Here is a 19,251-nt window from a genome sequence, read left to right as displayed (position 1 = left end):
GTATAGGCGTATTCTGCCTGTGCATTTGTTTCCAACAATCTTTGATAATCATTTATTTGTGTCATTCTTCCATCCTGTTGGGTAGTTAGATACCTGTGGGCGTAGTCTAATTGTTTGTAGTCTTTCACATAATTTGTTGACAATTTTGAAGTACACATTATTTCATAAATTTTGGCTTCAAGAACATTAAATACGCATTTGTTAGGTTAGCTGGCAACCTCTGCTTTAGAGTAATGGTGCTATCATTACATTCAAACCATCCACAATCCTTTTTAATGTATGTAGTGTAGTGACCTGAATTGGTTGTAGCTCCTGCATGGTAGATTATTCCTACTGTTGTAACGGTTTTCTTTCCAAGTGACACTTGATGATGTGTGAATCCAGTCAGTTTGCAGTTGTTTTTGGTGTCATCTGCATTATAACGTAGAAGCATAAGTATTATGTAGGCACTATGTGATTGCATCAGTAAGGTAGAGCGATTGTCAGAATTGCAAATACTACATAATCTGCCATGGATTGCATTTTGTACAAGTTTCTGAAATGGAATGCTCTCACAATTTGGTATGGAAACACACAAATCACTCATTTGGGATTTCTTCCTGGATCACTTTGTTACTGAGAGTGCATGTATGTTTCCACATGTACGAAATTTGGAAGATTTCATTTACAGGTATGCTTTTGTTTTCCAATACTAATAGTATGTACATTAGAAATTCGTGTGGATCTTCTTGTGAGTCCATAGTGAATCTCACTATTCCAGCATAGTCGTCCAATTGTTGCCTTACTCCATGAACACTGTATGTGTTGCCAGGATTGCTTGTTTCATTTTTATGCAGCACTAACATTTGCAAACACAATTGGTCTGTGCTGTGCAGGTAAATATTGTTAACAATTGGTGGCAATTGAAATAGAATTTTCATTGCTACATTTGCATAGCAACTTACCCCACTTTCATTTGTAAATTTGAATGGGTCAGCAAATTCTGTATCTGAGTGCATTTTTTGGTGTTTCTGTTGCTTCTTTGCTGACGTGCCTGGTTTACATTCCCTAATAGATTCTTCTATATTTGCGCCAATTGATGAAACTTTAGCTTCTTTTCTTTTTTTTTGAGAAATTTCCTGTTGCATTCTTTTGCATTTCTGTTTCATTTACTTTTCTTTTACCATGTTTCACTTTATCTGGAACAGGGTATTGTTTCAGATGAGGGGTGTACAGCGAACACAATCTATTGTATTCTAGAATGCAAGGAATATCAGCTTTGACTTTACTTGAATCAAAGTTTATTAGCAATAGACCGTCAAGTGTACGTAAGTGTGATAATGCTACGTAGATCATGCCTTCTTTAAACACTGTCTTTCCTATATCTATCATCGCTTTCTCTAGAGTAAGACCTTGGGGTTTATGAATGGTAACTGCATATGCAAGAGTTAGAGAAAATTGCTCTCTACGTACATACATGTCTTTGAAGAGAAGAAATCGAGCCATTGAGTGCCCTATCCTTTTCACTTCTGAAACTTTATCAAAGCGAATAATTACAAACTGAATGTTGCTATCACGTGGGTATGATTGAAAGCCAAAAACTGTGCCCAGTGCTCCATTAACTAGCCCTTGCTCTGCGTCAAGGTTACGTTTAAGCATTACTCTACAATTTATTGATAATTTCAATATTTTTTCCAAGCCAGCTGTGTTGGTTATTGAATTTTCTAAACTATTTAGTCTTGTTGTGGCTTGCTCACACATGGGTACTGTCAAACCATGTACGTCTAGTTTGTCTGTGGCGCTAATTTCTATTATTGCTTGAATTTCTTTCTTTAACATTGTTTCATTGAATTTGAAACAGCTTGCAAGAGTTGGCATTAAGGCCATGCAATTGACATTTTTGTGCGCTATTTGTTCCATAACATCAGTTGCACATACATTATCGCCATAAAGTGCATGTATATGCCGCTTTTTCAATACAGCTTGTGCTTCTTGCGATAATACACCAACTCTAATACTTTTTAAGATGTTGGCATAAGTGAGATCTGCAGATTGCCGCATGTTCTCAGTTAATTCTCTGTATTGGAAACGTTGCCAAAGGTTAACATTAACTATGCTACCAACAGTTTTCTGGCAGAGTTTGTGGCCTAAGGTTTTAAAAATCAGTTCACCTTTCACTGGTGTCAATTGTAGAAGATCTCCAAAAACGATATTGTGTTTCCCTACAAAGAGTTCTTCGTTATTACTTTTAAGTGCTTCTTGCAATCTGAGATGAATCAAAGCCAACATTAGATTGGAGACCATGCTCACTTCATCTATTAGTAGCATTTTCATTTGTTTCAATACTCTATGTAATTCCATTGCAGCTTCTGCAGAAAGTTTGTAGTAGTCTAATTTATTTTGATGCTCTACTGGAAGCAGTAGTAATCGGTGTAAAGTCACACCGCCTATGTTGTAGGCAGCTAAACCTGTGGGGGCTGTTACAACAGCTGACAGTTTGTCAATTGTTGAAGGAACTTGCTGATAATTTTGATTAAGAATGTTTTCCTTGATCCAGCTTCACCACTGACGTACAGTAGTATAGGTTTGTAATTTTGACAGGTACATTCTTTATTTTTGTGTTGTTCGCCATGCACAATTTGTTTTGTTACATCTTCAAAAACGGTGCGCTGTCGTTGTTAAGTTTTGCTTGTTGTACAGTTAAATCTTCTGTATCTTCTTGATAATTATACATTTTGTTTTCTACTTCTGCCATAGCAACTTCAGCCTCATTTGCTATTAGTGGTTGTCCTAATGGTTCTTGACTTCCTGTTACAGAAGGTTGACTACTGTCGGAAGAGTCTTTATCTAGTAGGGCCTGAATTTCTTCTTCCTGTTGCTGCTCATTGTGTAACATTGTTTTGTACTGCGTAAAGTTCACATCAGTGATAGTGCTTTCATTTGCTTTGAAAGCATCTTCATAGCACTCATAATTATCTAGTATGTCTTCCTCTTTTCTCCATGGTTTGAAAAGTTGTAACAGGGACATGTAATATAGTTCTTTCTGTTGAGGAGTTTTTAATGACAATTTCACATGATTAATGAAGCTTCATTTGTTAAGTTTAACTAAGCTCCCTTCCCAATTGGTCACTCTATATCTACATTTGCTTTCATCGGGTTTTACATTATTTTTGTATGCAAAGTTTTGAGCTATGTGGTATAGACACATGCTTTCCAGAGTGGTACTCCTGTTCAGATAGTATGTGTCCAGTAAATAGTTTTTTAGAATGTCTTGGCTGTTGGGATTATTTCTGGCAATTGTTTCTATGCCCTCATATGATTTTAGCACTCTTTTTCTAGATTTTGCAGGACCAAGACTGAGCCATACTATGTTGTCTGATTTTCCATACAAAGCAGTGCCCGTTAAACGATCTGCTGCTTCATAGGCCCCACATTCTCTATGAGAGAGCATTTTTATGCCTAGGCTGTACAATTTCTGTGATAATGTTTTGTCTGATGCTAGGTCATCCCAAAGGTCTTGAAGCTCTCTTTTTTCTGCTTTTGCTAAGTAGGCTGTAACATATCGTGCAACAGCAGTTGAATTGTCTGCAATGTACTGCACATCTATGTTTGCATTCCATAATAGGGCAATGATTGCATTGTAATCATTGATATATTTTGATTCTTCCCTTCTTTTTATGTAATACGTGTTTTAGGTGATTTACCTTTAACACTATGTTGAACTGAAGACATGAAGTTGTTTACTTCACCTGTTTCTGTAACTGGTCTAGGGAAACCAAAGCAGCATTTGGTGTAGTATTTATCTTCATTTTTGTATTTACGGCGACAATATTTGCCACATTTGTGTCTTTGAAACGGTAAAATCTGCCCATGCAGCTCACTATGTGTCTGTTGTGAAGGGATTTCACATGTGACATATTTTTGGATAAACTGCAAAACAGTGCTATCACTGTCGTGTCCACATTTCGGTGCACCTTTGATCCATAACAGCATGTGAATATGTGGTGCTCCTCTCGCTTGATATTCTTTTCTCCAAAAGAAGTGTTGCACTTCTCCAAGGGGAGGAACAGTTTTATTGCAAATAAAGTGTAGCATTGCAATGAAACGATGATGGAAATATCTTGACACATTAACTGGATCCAGAGAGCAAAGTTCTCCAGGTGTTAATATATCTATGTTGTTTTTGTTGCTGTTTGCTCTGCGTAGGAACTCATGTAAATCTTTGTACCATGCATGTTTGCAAACGAATTTGTTATACTTGATTGTAAAACCTCATCTTTTTCTTGTACTTTTTGTATCAACTGCGTAGCTGACATATTTTGAAAGTGCGTTCCAGATTTAAGAATGTGTGCAACTCCATAACATAATGTTGCTAATTCACTTTCATAGAGTAGGTGGAATATGTATTCCACATTTTGTCTAAATCGGGGATCTTGCCAATGCATTTGTAATGAGCGGTATTCTGATGCCCCAATCTGAGTGGGTCTATCATCGTATCTCCCGCCTTTGCCAGTAGGAAATAGCAGTGGAAAAGCACGTGCTTCTATACTTTTTTCCCAAATACTCATTGGTGACCCTTTGGCTTGTCGCATTTGGTAAGTTTCTAGTGCATCATCTATGCTTTCATTGGAATGCAATGGATGAATTGTGTAATGGTCCAAAAGAGTGGATACTGTAGCTGGATCCAGAAGTTCGAATTGTCCAGTTTCTGATTGCTCTTGAATTATTTCAGTTGTTTGCCTTAAGCTTTCATCAATATTTATTTCCTTGTAGTACTCATTATTGTCTTTTAGATGTTGCAATGCTTGTCTAACTTTGTGTAAGTCCATTAATTGTTGCCAAATTCTTTTGTCCTTTGTTGGTGCTCCATTTACCAAGATTATTAAAGAATGCTCTATTGAACGTTCCACTCCTAGCGTGTGCACATTTTCCGTTAGATCTAATGGCAAGTAAACTACTTTGCCACAAATGCCTTTCACCAATTCATAGGAAGGTAAATTTGCTGTTTTTGGATGAAGGCGTATAATTGCTTGAAATGGGTGAACTGTTTGAATTATTATGCTCTCATACAAATTGAGCTGTTGCAGGATTTTTGGTAATGGAAACAATTCCAAATTATTTGTAATTGCACGTGAAGGAGTGTGGTTGTTGTCTAATTTTGCAGTACAGTACCTGCAACATATTAGGCGTTCAGTTATTTCATATTTGCTTTCAGCTAAAAGGTACAAAGCTAATTCAAACCATTTAAGAGTCGTCATTGTTTTCTATTTTGTATGCTATGTCCACATTTTTTGTGTTCCTTTTGCAAAATGTTCTGCGGCAACACACACACACATGGTTTGGTACTTCAGCCGATGACCTTTTACATTTTAGTATTTCTTTTCTGTGTGTGTGTAATAGAAGGTTGCTATGTGCAGAATTGTCGCTACTATGCTCTAAAACTGTTGCATTTTCTACGTGGCTCTCACTTCCAAAATACTTTTTCTGAATACGGTCCATTTATTCTTGTAAGTATTTGGGTGTACCATGCAGAAGAGTGGTATTTAAATTGCCTAATTCTGAAGCTGGACTTTTTGCATAGTATATTTTATACACTAAATTTCTTATTTTGGAATGATGTACTGATATTCTTTTGATATCATGGAAGGTACTTTGCAAATAGGCCCAGAAATGCAGGCTAATGAATGTCCTTTTAGTCCTGTGTCTTTCCACACTACACAAATATCCATATTTTGCAGCACTTTCATTTTACTTTTGTCTTTACCTTTTACATATTGATTGAGGAACTGACGTAAAGATTTGAAAGCTTTGTTTGGAATGGCACACATTGATGTGCACGGCCAGTTGTATACTAGACAGTGTGGTTCTGCTGAATCGAGAGGTAATTCTGAGTTTTCAGAAGATAGTTTTGTAAGCAGTGTTTCTTGTTCCATGAGGGTAGTATTGATTTTCTCATACCCTCCTCCACTGCTATGGATGGCAATTGTGTTTGTTTGATTTTGTTTGTGTGCTTCTTCATTAAAATATGGCTCTGTGGTTGTTGTGTGACTCCATTCACCACCAAAAACATGCAAAAAATTATTTTTGTTGACATTCCGTTTATTGCTGAGTTTCATTTGTAGTTTGGTACTTAGTGCTTTCATCCTATTTAACACTAATATGAACACCTTCCTTTTGAGAAGGATTGCACTGTCCACGAGTGCTTGTAGAATTAAATTTCTACGGTACGTTTTAAGGGGTGAGGATGATTTTGGTCCTCTTCTTAGTAGATTCTGACGAACTCTGTGACGGAACATTTCTGCTAAAATACTTTTTTTACTATGGGTTCTTCTTACACTATCAGGATTATTAGGAACATTGTTAGCTGTACTGGCAGCCGTTTTTTGACAACATTTCTGTGTTTAGTGACACTTTTTGATGGAGGAGGTACAGTTTTGGTAGTTGAGACTTCTTTTATTATGTTACCCAACTGCATTAGCTGGTTTGTACCAAGATTCCAAGATTCTCCACTAACTCTACAACAGGTGGATGCTTACATTGGGCACCTTTATTTTTATTTGCTCTAATTATGCGTTCCTTTCTACGGAGTTGCTTTTTGGTAGGCATTCTTTGGTGTCTGTTAAGAAAAAAAAGTATACTTTGGTCTGTTGTCCAATGTATGTGTGCTGTGTGCATGTGTGCATAAGTGTGATGGGGAAGCTCTTTGGCATGGTGTGTCAAGGTATCATTTCGTAAGGCTACTTTACTATTTGTATAGTACTACAATGTGCTTTAGATGAGAGTATAAAGTGCCCTACTTGTGACGAGAACCATTATTAATAACCGAAATGCCAAAAACTTGCACCCGCAACTTATTTTCACTATTTAACCTTCTAAGGATTTCCTATGTTATTTCAGTACCAAACACACAGGGATTTGTCAGCCATTCCACCTGTTATTCTTTGTTCAATAAATGGATATTTGTAGGTAGAATGGTTTACAAATGAATGCTTGCTTTGGTGCCCAAAATAAACAAATAGCCCACGCAGCCTCTTTAAGGACTAGTTACAATATGAAGGTTGTACTGTACTTACTTTTTTGTGCAAGATGACCAGGTTTCTTCAGATATGTCATCTGCAGTGTAGATGCTGTTGATTCTCAGGAGAGTAGTCTTCACTGTGAATTAAAAAAACAATATCAATTACTTTGTGTGTTTGCAGTGGTCATGATACTGCAGACTTTACTTGTACTTCTTTCGTCAGAGGATTGAACTTTCATATTTCAACCCAGTTCACATGCACATTTCACTTCTCTCTGTGCAGTGTCTGCATACTACTTTCAATATTGTACTTGAAAGTCCTTCAAAATAACTACATTTTTTAAGGGTTTGCAAATGCCTTGTTCTTTACAAAGTGTAGTATGCATAGGAGAGAGATTTGTAAGCGATAGGGCAAAGTACTAGATGGGCAAACATTTTGTACTTGTTAATGAAAAGCACGATGTCGAAAAATTGGGAGACCCTCCGAAGGACATGTCAGCACTACAATCGGGAGCCCCTACTATTCTCATATGATAGCATTGCAAGTAGCATTACTGTAGGCAGTACAGAGTACAGAACTCCGACATTTTCACATAGAAAATTGAGGTCTGCCCTAAATTATACTTCTCAACTCACACTCTTTTGGCGGCTGTCACCCGCCTTGTAAAGGGCAGACTCACCCGCCAAGCCTCCTGCATGCCCCATTCATTCCAATGGGCGTCTCACCCGCCAAAAACAAAATTGTCTGATTTCACCCGCCTTTAAGACAAAAATGGTTGAGAGCTATGCCTAAATAGGCATGCTTGCAACCTATGTACAGGTTATGCAGAAGACAGTAAGCAGTCGTACGAGTTGTTAATGACAAATCGGCAATCTTGCACTTTAAAAGGGGGAGCGTTGTTATGTGTTCCCCATGAACATTTACCGGCATTATTTTGTTTATTTTAAATCATAAGGCTTCCACATGTACTCTGATTAAAATGTACATACCTGTACTCTATACTGATGCATGTGGACATGCATGGAGTGGTACGTATAAATTCGCAATCCTTGCACAGTAGCTTGTGAAGTAGGTGCTTTGCAATGGTATACGATTTCCATTAAGAATCATCCACAGTAATTTTGAAGTGCGTAATGTTGATGACGGAGTTAAAATTAGTCTTGTTCTATGTGATTGGTGGATGATTGTGCAACCGCTTAGTTGTTTCCAATGAGGGACTCGCTTTGGTACCGCTGTAGAAAGGGTGGAAGGACTGGGTAAGAGTTACGTGCCACACGTAGGCAATGCTGGTCCGCTGGTAGGGCATGTCACATACAGGTTTCTACAGCAAATCCTGCATGGAAAGTCGACTGTAGGCATCAGCCAATCAGATGTTCACATTACTCTTTTGTGTCGAAAGATGGTGCGCACACTGAAAATGGCAGAGGTGGAGAGGGTCAGGGTTTTGCTGCTTGGAGACATTTTTGTGCAAGGCTTACAGCATTATGCCAAGAGTAGGCATGTGGCACACCATTTCAATGTGCGAGGAGTGGAGGTGGTGTGGAGCGCTGATACTGATGCCAATGCTGTGGCAATTCTGCAAGTTTGCAGAGACATGCCTAGAATGACCACTCCTCATGTGGTAATTTTTCACTACGGTGCTTGCCACTTGGGTTACCTGACTTCCCGTACTTTGTTGGCAGATTTGGCACAGTTGGTTGAAGCACTCATGACCATCTTCCCAACATCGAAAGTCATTTTTTCTGCTTTACTCCGGAGAGTACAATGGAACAACACTTCTGTTTTCTGTCCAGATCAAAGCATCAGGAGGTGCATCATCAATCGCAGCATGCGTGCATTCATGCTACGAGTTGGTATGTTTTTTTGTACCCACGATAACATTGCTCCAAGCAATGCGCATTACTTTGAAGGAGATGGTGTTGCGCTATCTTCTTTGGGAAATGCAATGTTCTTTTGGAACATAAGGCTTGCTTTAGAGAAGGTTCTGTAATGTTTGCAAGAGTAAAGCAAGGACCAAAAATACAAAAAAATACATAAAATACCACATATCTGTACAATATGTGGCCAAAAATAAATAAAAAATAAAACGGCTCTTTTCAGAGCCTACCTTAAAGGGGAAAACGGGGAATAGTACTTTAATGTACCGTCGTCACGCTCTGAGCCTGTACATGTCCGCAATCATGGCGGTAGTTAGCAGCCAGCACATATCACCCCCGGGGATTGAAGGGTGGAGCTGCATGTAAATGAGAATGAGCGGAGCTAGGGATTGGTCCATAAAGTTTAGTAGGTGTGTTCTGAATGACGTACTTTAGTAAGACCGTCTTCTCCCTCACAGGACACCACACAGCCATGGCTTTCCATGCTCAAAAAAAGATTATCTGGATTGTGGGAGACTCATGGATACATTGGTTGAAGGTGCACGGAGAAAGCTGCAGTTTATCTACAAATCTCAGATTTCCACATGCGGAAGTGCACTGGCATGGCGTGCGCGGCATGAGATGGATGGACTTGGTACATCTTTGTGTTACTTTACAGACAGAGCGTCCTCCAGATATACTGATCATTCATTGTGGAGGAAACAGTTTAGGCCATGTATCTGAAATTTCTTTGCAATTTGCCATGAAGGAAGGACTCGCGAAGCTCATGGACATGTTTCCAAATTTTCAAATACTTTTTTCCCGTATTGCCCAAAGACAAATATGGTTGCGTTCTTCTGCATTTGGTCCACAAATGGAGAAAGCGAGACGCAATGTGAATAAGGACGTGTGTGCCTTTTTAAGAGATGTTGGCATGTCCTCTTTCCACAATGAAAACATTTTGATTCGTAGCAGTTTCATTTTCCGCAGAGATGGAGCCCACCTCACATATGCTGGCAGTCCGATGTTTCTTCACAATTTACAAAATGCATTGCGCCCTCTTTTGCAATCACACTAACCTATCTGACAATCCATTTTCCCCAATCCACTGTTTTTGACCCACACAACACACCACCAAAAGGCTCTTTTCAGAGCTGCCACTTACTCCCAACGTACACTTTATTGCGTTTGCTCAGCTTGCACCCTCCCTTTTTACCCTCTACGACTTTCCGCAAACTTTTGCTGAACTACGCAGGGGTCTAAGCCCTTCACTTCATAGTTCTATTGTTATACTGAGAAAGGCGGCTCTGAAAAGAGCCTTTTCTGTCATTTTTGTTGTTTTTACGTTCATTGATGAACAACACTCGACACACTAGGAGAAGAGGTGAAAGGAGGGTAAGGAAGGGACACCAGCCACGGGGATAAGAAAGGGCAACTGAACAGACAAATATGAAGGGTGATCTTTATTTAGGTAAGGAGCAAATCTTCTGGTGCTCGGTGACTGCAGCCTCAAAAGCACTTCGAAAACTCTCCCCCCTGCAGAGTATTACGTCACAATACATGCACACTACTGTCACCTTTGAAAGGTAAGGGTCCACAGCATTGCGAATAGCTTGTGAAGCAGCTGAAGGGAGGCGCTCCCCCACAGGAGTGTCTCTTGTGGTCGGAGGATGGAATTCTGAGGATGCTGTGGAGGAACTCAAACGACTACGCTCTTCACATGGCACCACCTTGTGAATGTCCGCAGTGTGGAACGAAGTGAGGTGTCGCTTCATGGTTGTCATACCAAAACTGTACTCTCCAAATCTCCCGCGACTCAACACCACATCGCACTGGTTACACTTCACCAGGTTCGGACGGGCTTTTGGTACGTTCCCATAAACGGAAAACAACCGCCACACCCACGACTCCCGCCGAGTGCTCCTAGTGCAGTGTTCCTCCACTTCATTCTCTTCCTCCACTTCTTTCTCAATCTCTAAATCCTCACCCATATATCTCTCTGCAGGCCCTTGGTGAGGTGGTAATGGTGGCAGGTTTGGGGGTGGTGCAGAGACTAATAACCCAATAGCAGCCATGGAAGCCATACCGATTACTTTCCTTTTGGTCACTACAGCAGTAAAGGCAACACACCTCAATCTGCTATAGCTAGAAGGACAATGAAGATGCGCTTGGGGGTGTGGCCTTTTGTAGGGGTTCGGGGGTGTGCCTCGTGACCGTCTTCATCCCTACAAAGCGGTACACACATTTTACACAGCAACTCCTGAGGTGGGCTATTGTTTGGGATGTGTGAAATTACATTTTTACACTCTACAATACTTTGCCTTGTGTCTACAAGTTCATTTTTATTGTTGCGGAAGCACACAAACCTTGGAAACTAGTCCCCATGCTCAGTGTAGGTGCGCTCACAAGATGACGTCCTCAAAACATCTTCCCCCGTAATGAAAGTCCCCTGGACAGCAAATGCAAACAATCAAACATGCACACAAGTGTCCTACAGACAGTGTTCGGGTTCTCAAACTACTTCAAAGTGCGACACAAGTGAGACAGACAGTTAGGGACAGGCGCGATGTTCGCAATACTTACGTTTCTACTGCGCATGTGCACGCATGCTATGTTCACTGTACGGACAGTTCCTGTGTCCTTAGGACAACTCCATTTTGTTTACCTACAAACTTGCCGGCAAACATGCCTGTTCTACGGATAGCACCATTTTGGCTGCGCCCGATACGGACCGCTTTACTGTCCTTCACACACTCCCATTTTCCTCATTTACACCCATTCCGGACATCTGGTGTGTTCTACGAACATGTATTATCTCGTTTCCAAGCGGTACGCCGAGGTAGTATATCCTTTGGACACCCCTTTCTGTTTATGTATGCACAATTTCAACAGATGGTGCAGTCTCACATCACATCCGTCTTACTTCACATTACACAGCACCCACATTCCATTCCTCGTGGATGGGTCGAACATTTTATGTCTTTTAAAAAAAAAAAAATCTACACACAAACTTTTTCTCTACAACTACTGCACAAAAACATTTCAAGCACACACACACGCACATCAATCGAAAGAAGTAGCAGGGGAAGCGGACACTGAAACAAATATGGGGGAATTAGGATTCAACACGGGCTGGTTATGAGGAGAAGATTTGTGAGGGGAAGAAGGGATGGATATTTCGTCAAAACGTCTATTTTCCTGTTCAAGGTTTGGGAATGGTTCACTGGGGAATGGAGAAGCAGGGCAGGTGTAGGTGGGGCAATGATAACAAACTTTTCCTCTCACACAGTACTCCACAAAATCCCGTAAACTTTGAAAATTGGCATTCAATATGTCCATTTTCTCCTCTATCCTCTTTATCCTGTTTTCTTCTGTCTCGTTTGTTACCCTTTCGTCTTTTTTTTTCTGGTCTGTTAAAAAGAAAATGCAGAAGTTCAATGCCTCTAAAATACTGGTCACTATTTTGCATATGCAGAACAATGTGTACCATTATTGTTGCTGTCTTCAGACATTTCCCCATGCGGAAAATACTCCTCCAGCCACTTCAAAGTACTAACCATTTCTGAGTCAAAACAACAGAAATAAATTATTATTTATGCACCATGCACCACATATCAAAAAAAACCTCATGCATATAAAAAAATGATCTGCACTCACTCTTTTGCAGAAATCTCCCTTCGTCCTACTGCGTCCGTCCACTGTCGTTCCAGGCTGCCGAGTTTCTTTGAAGTGATTATGCAGGAGGCATCCTTTTTTTATGATACCATCCACTTCATTCTACATGCTTATTACATTTGTTGTTTTCTTTTCCCAGCTTCAGGTTTCCATATTTGCTTATTACTACTTATAATATGTCCTTCTTCTACTTTGCACACTTTTTGTGTAAGACAATAGTACATTTTCTACTACCCCCCGCCTCTTTCGGTAATGTTGATCCTGTCCAACCCCGTCCGCAAACAGGCGCTCAGTCCGCACCTTTCCAATATCAATAGGGAGGGGGCTCTGTATGTTGCATGTTAACTGTATGTCAAGAATGTAGATTATACTACATATCTCTCAAAATCACATAATTTCAGTGTATATTCTGCTCATCAACTTGATTGCCACAATTTCATGCTTACCTTCCACCTATCAAAAATCTACACAATTCTCTACACAAAAAAACTTTGTTAAGGGGACATTATGGTTAAGTTGCCCTCCCAAAAAACTGTGAAATTCACTACAAAAAAAACTTTGTTGAGGGGACGTTATGGTTAAGTTGCCCTAACAAAAACCTGTACACTTCACTAAAAAAAACTTTCCACCTCCCCTTTATGCTTCAAATTAAAACAGAAAAACCCCTGAAATTCGCCAGTTATGGTAACCTGAGCCCCCAACCCTGCCACCACCCCTGTGCACTGCTACCACTAACACCCAGACCATGAAAGATGCCATCTCAAATGTCAATGCTGGCATCAATGACGACATCACTTGTTTAGCCCCTTTATTTTCCTTCCCTGCCATACATATATGTGTACAATCAGTAAAAAAATAATTCACTAAAGGAATGTTTTACTTCACAGTGCAACCAAACACCACTGCACATTCCCCCATTATAGTAAGCTAAGCAACCATAACTCGCACCATCTACGTGCATTGCTAAGACTAACACCCAGGACATCAAAGATGACATCACAAATATCAGTGATGACATCACTGATGACATCACATGTTTATCTCACTTATTTCGGTGTATTGAAAAATGTAGGCTAGGTGGTTTTATTCACTGACCAGCACAATATGAAAATTGAAAAGGTGCTGTATAGCAAAACGTTACCCTTGTCGTGTGTTCTTTAAGTACTTTCCTTAGGGTCTGGTGTCAGCTCATGATGCACATCCATGGGGCAATACCAGGCCACAAACACACAATTAATTTGTATGCAGGAAGATAAACTGTTGGATGCTGCTAGTTCCTTCTACCCTACTTCTGTTTCCTTGTATGAGCCGCTCAGTTATATGCATTGGGTCGTCATATGTATTGTTTGTTGTAGCACAAGTGTGTATTAAGTCTAGATTTGTGAGCTAGTTATGACATGTGTAACATTACACAATCACCCCTGACATCTTGCTACCAACAAAATAGAAAGAACCCCTTGTAGGTAGGGACTTTTTAGGAATATTATTTTCACATGTGATGTCATCAGTGATGCCATCAATGATATTTGTGATGCCATCTTTGATATGAATGTTTTTGCGAAGTTTGGTGGGATTTTGTGAAGAGGGGGCCATTTGACAAATCTACACACAGGTTTGCAGAAAGATCATAGATCTAGATATAGATGTTTTTGTAAAGTCTGAATGGATTTTGTCAAGTGCGGGCTAGGTTATATGACGATTGTATGTGCATATATTTGACACTTTTGAAAAAATAAAACATGGGTGGATTTCCAGCAAACTTTCGTAAGGAGCATTGGCAAGGACCTGCAAGCATGGTTTTGCAAATGTGCCAGTGTTTATTATTTGACAAGTGTCATAATGTAGCTCCAAAAAATAGCGGTATACCTTCAGTGACTGAGGGGTAGCCTGTGGACAATCTGGCTACTGGCCATGACCACAAGGGACACAACATAGGACTAAAGTGGCCATGTGCACCTGGAACTGGCTTTGTGGTAAAGTTATTCGAAATTAGGATAGATCTGAAAGGGAAGAAAAATATGCTTGTGGTAATATGGTCATAGGGTTCTCTTTTTGCCTTCTGCAGGCTGCCATGGAAAGCGAAGAGGGGCCCTGCATGGAACCCTCGCCTTCCCTTTCCATGGTGGCCATCTTGGAAAAGACGTCCAGGTGTAGGAAGAAAAATCCTCTTTTTTAGCACCCCGGGTACCCGCTTTGGGAATCTAGGGTGCTAATGGCTAATGGCCTTGATCCCCCATTTCAGGGACTGGAATGGGGGGATAATGGTCCAGAGACCTCGTTATCCACCCTCGCTTCGCTTGGGCTGATAACTTGGGCTGCTGAGCCAGTATCCACCGTTCCAGTCCCTGGAACGGAAGATGAACGGCACAATATTCCTATTAGCATAACACAAAATGCAAATGGAAATGCTGGAAAATCTTATTGAGTCTATGTAATTTACTGAGAAATATAAAGTAGATGGAGTCTATACATGTTTTTTTTAGTTCTATTTTTTAACTGTGAAAGGTGGTTCCTGAAGGAACATATCTTTTGTTGTTTTTGATGTACTTTTTTTGGCTGGAGAGCTGAGAACGAAAGGTGGGGAGGGAAATGAGGGAAGAGGAACCAAACACTAATATGGAGGGGTAGGTGTACAAGGGAAAATGTTGCGCGTGTGTTATTTCTAAGGTAGGGGGCAGTGTTTCTCATGCTCCTTGATTACAGCAGTGGTGGTGGCTCTTGGGGAGGAGGAATGGCATTAGCTGATGCCATTTTAAGATAAATAGCAGTTTTGCTAAAAGTATGTACTGTGTACTAAATTGTTAATGGACAATGAGTAGGAATAGGTGTTGGAGCTGTGCAAGGGAAATTTTGAAGTTGAAAGTTCCTAGATCAGTAGAAAATGCAGTTCTGAACTGTCCGTGAAGCAGAGATCTTATCGTGAAGTGTGGACGGGTTCTCGGACACGTCATCATGCTGCGCGCCAGCGTATGGTCATGTGGCACTGTCCGGAAGGTCCGCTATGAAGTCAGATGTTCGTAGACATCTACGGATGCAAAACTAGTTGAAATAGTTGCCAAAAGTGTATGGAAGTGTTAAAAATGATTCCAGAAGGTGGGAAATGGCATAGTTTTAAGGTGACACTTTGTAAATTGGACACAAACATTGCTATATTGGTTAAGTATGATATTAGTAAGTTGTAGGAAAATAGCATGAACTGGACATTATGATTAAGTTGCACCAATAAAAACCTATGAAATTCAATGAAAAAACTTTGTTAAGGGGACGTTATGGTTAAGTTGCACTAATAAAAACCTTTGAAATTCATTGAATGACCTTTGTTAAAGGGACGTTATGGTTAAGTTGAACTAATAAAAATCTATGAAATTCAATTAAAAAACTTTGTTAAGGGGTAGGGGGCACTAGAGAGCCAGGCCAAGATGGCCGTAGGTCCGTAAAGCTCTCCAGCACCCGAAACTATCCGGCAGGTTATCCGGTAAACTCCTGATCTGAATCTGTACACGGACGGCGGTGATCTGTATTTAATAGCGCCAGGTCCCCAAAACTGGAAAGTTGGAGTGAAACGGCGTCATAATTACTGGAATCGCGCCATGACCGCGGGCCGACTCGGCAGCGTGGTGTGGAGGAGGGGCAGCCTTGTGGGGAGTGGGTGCTGCGTACTGCCTGTGTTTGTCCCTCGCACAAGGTCGAAGGAGCGGAGAGTCGGTGCGACTCAGGCAGATCCAGGGAAGTGTGTATCCCGGCCTGGCGGCTCTGGCTGGACAGCTGTGCACTACGACTCTGCGAGGCGGAGCAGGTGAGCACCGTGTGAGGAGAGTGGGGCTGCCACGAACTGCAGCGGAGTGGGGTGAGTCCTCGCTCCCCTCAGGACACCTGGCCAGGAAGGAGTTGTTGTGGCTGCGGCGGCATCGGTTGGCTCCTGAGCACCTCTGTGGAGCTGAGGACAGAGCTGCGGCGGGGAGCAACTGGACTCGGTTGGACGGCTGCTGGGGCAGCCGGCCCTTGGGCGCCTCGCTGGGTCTCGGGGCGGGACCATAGCGGGGGTCTGCAGGCGGTGCACATCTTCTGACTTTGGGCTGTGGGTCCCAAAATAATCAAATACATTTAAAAAAAAAAAAGATATACTTCATTGAGGGCGAGCACTAGGAACGGTTGGGCCAACAGAGTGCCGGCTGAGAACTGCGAGCTTCAGGGGGGTGGTGTGACTGCTGAGGCCCCCCCCACAGGTACTAGGTCCTGGAAGTTGTGTGGCTCAATGGGAAGACTCTTTACACACCTGGGACATACGTGAATAGACAATCTGGGCTTCATCCAAGGGCCATTGAGCCTGCAGAAACGGACCCCTTTGGTGGTGATACCTGTGCTAGGGGGGAACACAGGTGCAGGGAACCTAAGACATTGCTCCTGTGGTCCTGTCCTGGTGGGGTTGGGGAGGTGGCGGCTGTGCTCCGGTCTGGGAACAGATCTGGTCCCCTGGTGGGGGCTTCAATCTTGGTCAGCCTGCGGAGGCGTGTGGGCTCTGACGCGTGGAGTGGGGACGGAACCCTGGGTCAGAGAGGCTCAGGGGGTGTCCTCGTAAAGCCACAGGCACTTGGACCCATAAATAGTATGTGCTGGGCCAGCGTCTGCCCAGGGCCTGTCCCACTTATGCAGCATGTCAAAATCCAGTAAGGGGGGCAAACAGCAATCGAAGCTGCATTTTGAGATGTCCACCCCAGCTAAGAACTGTGCAATGATGGAGGATCTTTCTGCGGCGAATGCCTCGGGGATGGGCCTTGACCCTGCCGCCGCCTTTCAAGACATCAAGGCCATGCTCATGCAGTTGCAGTCGGGGATATAGTCTCTAGATGGAAAGCTCGATGCCCTGACCTGCAAGGTGGATCACATGCAGGTTCGTCTGGACAAGCACGGGGAGAGACTGGATGAGGCGGAGGGTCGCCTGTCCGGCGTCGAAGATGTAACGGCCTCGGTTTCTGGAGAAATGTCTGGGGTAAAGAAGGCCCTGAAAGAATTTAAGGAGAAGCAGGAGGATCTCAAATTGAGGCCAAGAAGGAATAATTTAAGGATAGTGGGCCGGCTGAATCGACTGACCAGAGGGACATGGAATCTTTGGTTGAAAACAAACTGTTTGAGACACTGGGTTCCAAAGGGTTCTCCCCGTTGTGCATTGTAGAAAGAGCGCATATAATTCCTAGTGGGAGAAAACCGATTCCGGTAGCACCACCTAGGCCACTGATTGCTCGTCTATTGAACTATAGGGACAGGGACAATGCGCTTAGGAAAGCGCGAGAAGAAGGCGTTGTCACATACAAGGGGGACACCATCACATTTTTTCCTGACTTCTCGGATAAGGTGCAAGTGGCCAGGAGAACATTTTTGGATGTGAAAAAACGTATGCGTGACAGGAATATGAAATATGCCATGTTATTCCCGGCTAAGCTCCGGGTTGAACATAATGGTCAGTCTTTATTTTTTCAGTCTCCGGAGGAAGCTGCATCCTTTCTGGACATGTTACCGAGGGCCTCCGAGCAGCGTGGGAATGCCGCTTGAGCGGGAGTCTGAGTGTGTTCCATTGTTTAAAGATAAGTTCACTGCTGCATTTGGTTTCACTCGGCTGAGCAGGAGTTGCTATACTTGGAGAAGTATGCTGGAGGGTCGGGCACACAGCCGCTCCCGTTGCGAAAGCAGTTTGAAATTATGCCATTGGCACGCGGGGGGCTGAGTGGTTGGGGTACTCGGTGGGGGCGGGAGGGTCGGCTGGGATGGGCAGAGAGGTTGTGGGGGTGGAACCACATCGACAAGTTGGGGAGGGGTTGATAGGGGTGGGGCGGAAACTACATGGTGGTCTGATATTCGGTCTCCAGTCTGGAGGTTGGGGGGTTCTACAGGAGGGTGGGGGGTGGGGACATATGTTCACAGACAAGTTGGGGTTGTTGGTGGGGTGGTGGGTGCACTTGACACACTTGAATTAGGTCCTTCTAGAGACGCTCTGTCGCTTCAACCCAGGAAGGCGGGCCGATTTGTGGGCTGTATGATTACCGGCCAGATGTATGGCATCACTTAAATTCTGTACGTGGAATGTCAGAGGATTGAAGTGCCCCATAAAACACTGTAAGATACTGCTGTATATGCAGAGGAATAAGGATGAAATAGCATTTCTGCAGGAGACACACTTAACCAAGGACAATGAAACTGTCTTCAGGAAAACATGGGGTTGCCATAGGTATTTCTCTTCCTACTCCACATATGCCCGGGGGGTTTGCACATTCATTCACCATGGGGTCGGGTTCCATCAGATCACAGTGATAAAGGATGAAGGGGCAGGGGCCTTATAGTGCAGGGCGCCATGCAAGGGAAGTTATACACATTAATAAACTACTACGGGCCCAATAACGATACAGTGGAGATCCTTGACTGGATAGATCGGAAGCTTGGAGGTCTATCGACTGGGGAGGTGATCTGGGCAGGAGATTTCAACACTGTGATGCAGCCTGAATTAGATAGATATAGGGGCCTGCAGGGAGGCGGGAACAGAGGGATGATTCATTTGCGGGAGATGGCATTCATGTGGGAAGTCGCCTACATGTGGAGAGTGAGACAACCGGGGGCACGGCAATACACTTGTCACTCCGATACTCATGAGTCAGCCTCGAGGCTGGACTTTTTTCTTATCTCGCAGTCATTGCTGGGTAGGGTTAGGGGGGTCGAGATCCTTGCCCGCA

Source organism: Ambystoma mexicanum, chromosome 1q (assembly GCF_040938575.1).
Source record: "Ambystoma mexicanum isolate Mex_15411 chromosome 1q, UKY_AmexF1_1, whole genome shotgun sequence".
NCBI lineage: Eukaryota > Metazoa > Chordata > Amphibia > Caudata > Ambystomatidae > Ambystoma > Ambystoma mexicanum.
The sequence above is the reverse complement of the archived record's forward strand: the minus strand, read 5'-3'. Positions refer to the sequence as shown.